The sequence below is a fragment of the Acipenser ruthenus genome, chromosome 3, assembly GCF_902713425.1.
Source record: "Acipenser ruthenus chromosome 3, fAciRut3.2 maternal haplotype, whole genome shotgun sequence".
NCBI lineage: Eukaryota > Metazoa > Chordata > Actinopteri > Acipenseriformes > Acipenseridae > Acipenser > Acipenser ruthenus.
In genome coordinates, this window is record NC_081191.1 from 13367084 (window position 1) to 13373361 (window position 6278).

A 6278-nucleotide genomic window follows, 5' to 3' on the forward strand; every position below is an offset into this window, starting at 1 on the left:
ACTGTAAAATCATTTGAACATTTGCCTTGAAAAAAGTAAATATAAACTACTGATTCTATCGATTTCCTTTTTTATTTAACATAACTGCAACATCTATTTATTTATTTATTTATTTATTTATTTATTTATTGCATTTATATAGTGCTTTTTATACAAAAGTATCGCACAGCACTGTACAGTACATAGCAGAAAAGGAACAAACCACAATACATTTGTATAGCATGTCACACATACAACTGCCACAGTGAATTTTATGTTACTTCTGAGAGCAAATGTATTTTGGGACACTGGTCAAAACAGATAACAGGACTACATTATGCTTTGAAAATGGTCCTTTCATGATTTTAACTATGGCTTAAATAGTAAAAGTTGTGAACATCTTAGTTGTTTTTTTCAGTACATCAAGCTTTTCTTCTAATCTGGGATTTCCATTTTCAGATCAGCCACTATTTGCTGAATAACCCTCGGCAAATTACTTGGCTTCCTTGTGTTGCTTTCCAGCAAACTGTGAAACTGGATTAAAGCACAACTGAGTTTGAAACATTAAGGGTCGAATGCACCAACGTGGATTAAATAAAACTCAGTTTAGTGCTTTTCTAGGGTTAGTTGATCTGGGGTTATTTTTAATCACAGTTACATTGCATGACAAAAATGTAAACCAGGATTAGTAAATCTTGGATTAAGCAGGTCATCCTAGATTTCTGATTAGCAATCAGTCATTTTTTGTTGTTCTGTTATACATGTTATTATACTTACCTTTCTGTTGTTTTTGTCTCCCCCTGCTGACCATTTTAAATATGCTATCTAGTCATATCATGTGATCTTAGTTGTCACGTGACAAATCTGGAAGTTCATTGAAGGTTACACACGTTTTCCATTGTCTGGACAGTTCGGTACTTCTACCTTCTCAATTCTTTAAACGTTTATGCCTTTGGTAGCATCGTCGGTATGTATTCCTTAACTATTTAACTTGCAGTATCAATAATTATTTTCTGAAAGTATGACTTAGATTGAAAACTATTACAGTGTTAATATGTTAGCATTGCTGTAGATACAGTTAAACAATACATGCTAGTATGCTTACTTTGTGATATTTCTAATTAAATCAGTGCTAGTTGCTCATGGTTGCATTATAGAGCAATTAACTTTGTAATTACATTTATATTACTACATGCAGTTTTCCTTTATGCATATTGCTGTTACTATGCAGTACTATTTACATTCTAGTTACAATGTGCTGTAGTTATGTCAAGGCTATATTTCTTTGTGTAATTAATATAAGCAAGCATATGTTATATTAAGACAATCTTAGTGATTATTGTCTTTTATTTCTCAGTTTCACCCTTTCTCTGTCAATAAATCGGAGTCAAAACTGACATCAGTCTCCAGCGCGTTGATGTGGGAAGGCGTTTAGCTGCCTGTCAGATTGTACACAGACACGTATAAGGAGGGCAGGACATTTGTATACACCTTATTTAGCAAGTGTAAATGTAAAACCAAATGTATACAAAAAAATAAGAGTTCAAGCTTAAGAAAACATTACATTATATACATTTTACACATTGTATACTATTTCTCTGCTCAGATGATGTTTTAAATGATTTATCAAAACGCGACAACAAGGCCACACATGCAGCCTGTGGCTTTCCTACAACCCTTAACCTGATCTCTAGTTTTGCTGACCAGGTTGTCCTGCATCAATTCCAAATATCAATTAACTGTAAGAATAGCATTGTTTTACTTTGTGTAACTTTAAAATATTTATTTTAGCGTAAAAGTGTTTATAGGCTACCTAAAGTGGCAAATTATAATATATTTATTTTATTGTCCTTGATTACGATGCTTCAGGCAAAGACATTAAAAAGCTATGGAAAGTATTAATTTATTGGAGACGATACATTTGGAATGAGCATTAATTTAAAGCCAGTAAAGTTTGTTACTTATCGACACCCGTACATGCAGGGGTTCATTTATAAATAAAAAGGTACCGATTCTTATACTTAAGGAAGAGGGATAGCATTTCTTTTACCATATTCCACTGACTGTGATTTACAGTAGCTTCCATATAATGTGCTTCTCATGTTCTCATGTGCTTGTGGGTTTCATGCCTTATTGCTGGTGTCGGTAGCTGCCTGCCAACCATAGCCTAGCCCTGTTTTAATATAATATTCAGGTTTGAACAATACCAATGGTGGGCCGACTTAAGGACAAGCACTATTTTTTTGGTGCTTCACTGTTTTGGGTTGTGAAACAAAACTAGTAATTTTCTTACCCATTGATGTCACATCCTAAAATATATCATTACAGAACACTTTTGTCATTCAATTCATTGTGCAGCACATTTTCAACATCTGCCCAATCAGATCTTTCAAGGGCAATCTAGAGTCTCTACATGCTGCTACCCCTGAAGCACTCGAATGTCATTCAAATCTGGATGTTGATCTGTAATATGTTGCAGTCCAAAATTCAGGAGAGGAGGCGAAGACGGTTGCCCAACGAGCCACCTCTGGGGAGGAGGCAGAGATGGTGTCGGCATCGAATGGGGCGACATCGAGTGGAGCCAGGACGACTGGATCTGCTGGAACCCTGACCCATTCCAGACCCAGGGGGAATGGCGGACTGGAGGCCTACCTCAGTAGCCTTGAGGACCAGGCTTGGTGCTACCTCTGCACGGAGTTCGAGCACAAGGTGGCATGCTGCCCCTTCCAAGAGGAAGAGGATGACCTGTCTGCCCCGAAGCAAAAGAAGAAGAGGAGCGGCCATCCCCGGAGGCGTGCGAGGGAATGGGTGCCAGACCCAGCGCCAAAGGGAATGCCCAGCAGCGTCGCCAGCACAGGAGGACCCAACAGTGTTGCACTGTAAATGTACAGTATATATATATATATAACAGTATTAAAATAGGTAAAATGAAGACGGAACAGATTGCATTGTACAGATGACGTTTACATTTAACAAAAACAATGTTATTTTGATTCTTTCACCCTTGCATATATAGACCTTAACCTTTGGGCACTCTCTGCTGCAGCAAACCACAACTGAACTGCCGCTATTTTATATGAAAAAATGTTGCACAACTCTCGCTAGAGCTCTCGCTAAGATGACGCAAATAATATTTAAATTAGTATATTGCGGCTCTCTTCATTAACATATTTTTTCTTAGTACATACGACAAAATGTGCACTTTGCGAATTGTCCTAACCAAAATGCAAATTGCGGTATGTTTGCGCTGCGACTGGCCTATCTTAGTACATCTACCCTTAAGTGTTCGGCCGACGGGACGTTCGCCCCTGAGATGGGGGCTCTGTAACGGGCTGCACTGACTCACTGTCACCACCTGTTGGCTATTGAGTGCCGTGCCCAGAGCCGACATTCTACAAACATGTTAATGAGCAGCAGAGGACGCTGGGAGTGGGGAAATATGATAGGGGAAAGCTGTATTATTGTTGTGTTTATTAGTTATTGTGAAGTTCCAAATATTGTTGAATGTATCACCCTGTCATTGTTGAAACCCTTCCTGTGTTATTTGTGCAATATATGAATGTCACCTTGAGAGGCGGAGTAGTGCTCTGGGGTGGGGGAAGGGCTGTCTATGTGTATATGGGACTTTGTGGATAGTATTGACTTGCTGTTAGCTGCTTAATAAAACCGCATTGTATTTGAGATCCTTGGTGTGTGTCTCCAGTGATCCCTGTGCATGCTACAATATATACTATATATGTAGGCTTACGTGTACTGTTTTGTATTGTTACATTTGTAATTTTTTCTCTATTTCTTTTTGCCTTCACTTAAATATACAATATAGGCTACACCGTCATAATGTGAAACCAGGTTGTTGTTTTTGTTATTATTATTATTATTATTATTATTATTATTATTATTATTATTATTATTATTATTATATGCGTGCTTGTAGCTTATTCGTTTGTGACCAATGGGTTTTTTCTGAATATTCATCAGGTGAGATCTGCCCTGACTAGCATTTCATGTTCTCCAAATTGAGACCGATTGCGCAGTTGTTTTACAAAAAAGGTACATTTTGTTACGGTATACTGCCATTATGTCCAAGTTTAAACAACCTCCAAGGAAATTTAATTTAATTTAATTTAATTCACCTTTGACATGTAAACCTGGATTAAAATGAGTGGTTCAATATAATTATATTTAATCTTTTATGTCGAAGAAATGTTTAACCTTGGATTAAATTAAAACATTTAAAACATTTTAATTAATTTTAATCTGGGTTAGTGGTTAATCCACATTGGTGCGTTCGACTCTAAGTCTCATTAAAATCCCAGGGCCCCTGTTTAAGAAGTATCTCAAAGTGTTTTGTATTCTGCTTGCAGATTTTTCAACCATTCAGGTCTTTCATTGGAAGCTAAATGAGGCTACACAATTGAGAGGTCGGCTATAGGAAAGATCACTTTTACTTTCTACATAGACTGATCTCATTGTATTTATTTTGTAGGTGTCTGATTAGTGGCTTCCTTCTATAAAAATGATTTGGCTATTAATTACACAACGCATTCAGAGATCCAACCAGTGCATTGCTTTAAATATTTTTGAGCCAATCAAATAAATGTATAACCACACAATGCACGTTCTGTTTTACATTTAATCTATGCTGAAGCACCAAATGCCTCTTCAGGATTTACAAGTCAGACAGACAGAGTCATCCACCATTTTCTCTGTCTCTGGAAAGTGATTTATTTAGAGTCAATTATTTGTCTACACAAGAAAAAAAGAATTAGAAACGTTAAGGGATGAAATTAGAAAAAGGCTGTACTTGTTTATGACAAACACCAAAGCCAGTAGGTGTAACCGGAAAGGGTTGTATCTGCTGAGTAAAAACCAAGATGAGCATAATGATCACATCACATTGTCTTAGCACTTGACAGCTTAGAAAAAAGAAATCATTAATCTTCTAAGCTTTCTGACTTTTCCAGGACTATAAAACCATCTCCTCCTGATGTAAGATTTTGTCTTTTGAGTGAGAGTGCATCTATCTACTTTTATAGATGATACATTTGGAACACAAATGCCAAGATCTTCCTTCTCCAAAAAGCCCTCTTTTGTCTTTTAGGCTGTCAGCTAAAAAAAAAAAGTATACTCAGGTGTATTTATTTAAAAAGGTTAAGCTGTGTTGCAAATACCTCTAAGGCTTCACCCACAGCAAAGGGATGTCAACAGTGTGCCAATTGGTTTAGCACAGATTAGTCTCCTGTCAGACATTAGCAAACCTAGGTTTGTTGCTACAGGTAAATATACCCAAGTATAGTTTACGAGCTAGTCTTGCACTAATTTACAAGTGCCTTGGAGAAGGTCCTGAGTTGGCCGGTCAGTATTTAGCTACAGCGGCCCTATGGCATGGAATAGCCTGGACCAGAGTATCTGGGGATATGATAGAGCATCAGATAAATAACCCAAATGTATTAGCTAAACAAAGAATAATGACTGATTACATTTATATTAATGTGTAGGTTCCAAGAATTATCGAAGTGTAAATGTTTCTGATCTCAGCTTGAATGTATGATGAGATTGTCTTTTAGAGTGATGTTGTTTTTAATGAATGTGAAATTACTGCTGTCTGTTTCTGGTCATCTTGCCAGAAATAAATAATTACATTATGCAGACAATGTCCTTGTAGTACAGCCTTCATTAAACATATTTTGAAAACTATGCACAGTATAAACACTTACCAAAATAACTAGTTTCTGTCTTATTTTTTTATGCTTGTGTTGTCATGTGTTTAAACCTTACTGTGTGTTCTGTAGGGCTGTGCAGAGGATCCCCTGCTCAAGAGCTTACTGTGTGTTCTGTAGGGCTGTGCAGAGGATCTCTTGCTCAAGAGCTTACTTGTGTTCTGTAGGGCTGTGCAGAGGATCCATTGCTCAAGCTCATACTCAGAGACATCATACTGGTATGTGTACTCGATACTCGATTGTGCTATGTATTTCAGGCACTGATTTACATTCAGAAAGTTACCAGACAGTGGCAGCGCTTTAATGTTTATTTAACAAAGATTTTGATAAGAATGGCAGGAACTCCAAAGTTCATACCAACAAGAATTCAAATACAGGGTTTTTGTTTTTTAACTCACCGCTCACTGCTGCAACCCCTGAACTAACTCGGGAGAGACGAGGATGTGCACACGCATCCTTCGAAACGAGTGCCGTCAGCCATCCGCTTTTTTCCCACTCTGCAAGCCCGCTGTGGAGCCATATCCAGAACGTACAGCGTTGGAGGACCACTAAATTGCGTACAGGCCGGCCTGCAGGCGC

At 37.6% G+C, this 6278-nt stretch overlaps 1 long non-coding RNA gene across 1 annotated transcript; it reads left to right on the plus strand.

The window, feature by feature from the left end:
* Positions 1–793: 793 nt before the first annotated feature.
* LOC131709977 (uncharacterized) lies at positions 794–5704 on the plus strand. Its single transcript, XR_009311845.1, has 2 exons — positions 794–946; positions 2459–5704. It is a non-coding gene; the product is annotated as an uncharacterized LOC131709977 (long non-coding RNA).
* The last annotated feature ends 574 nt before the right edge of the window (positions 5705–6278 follow it).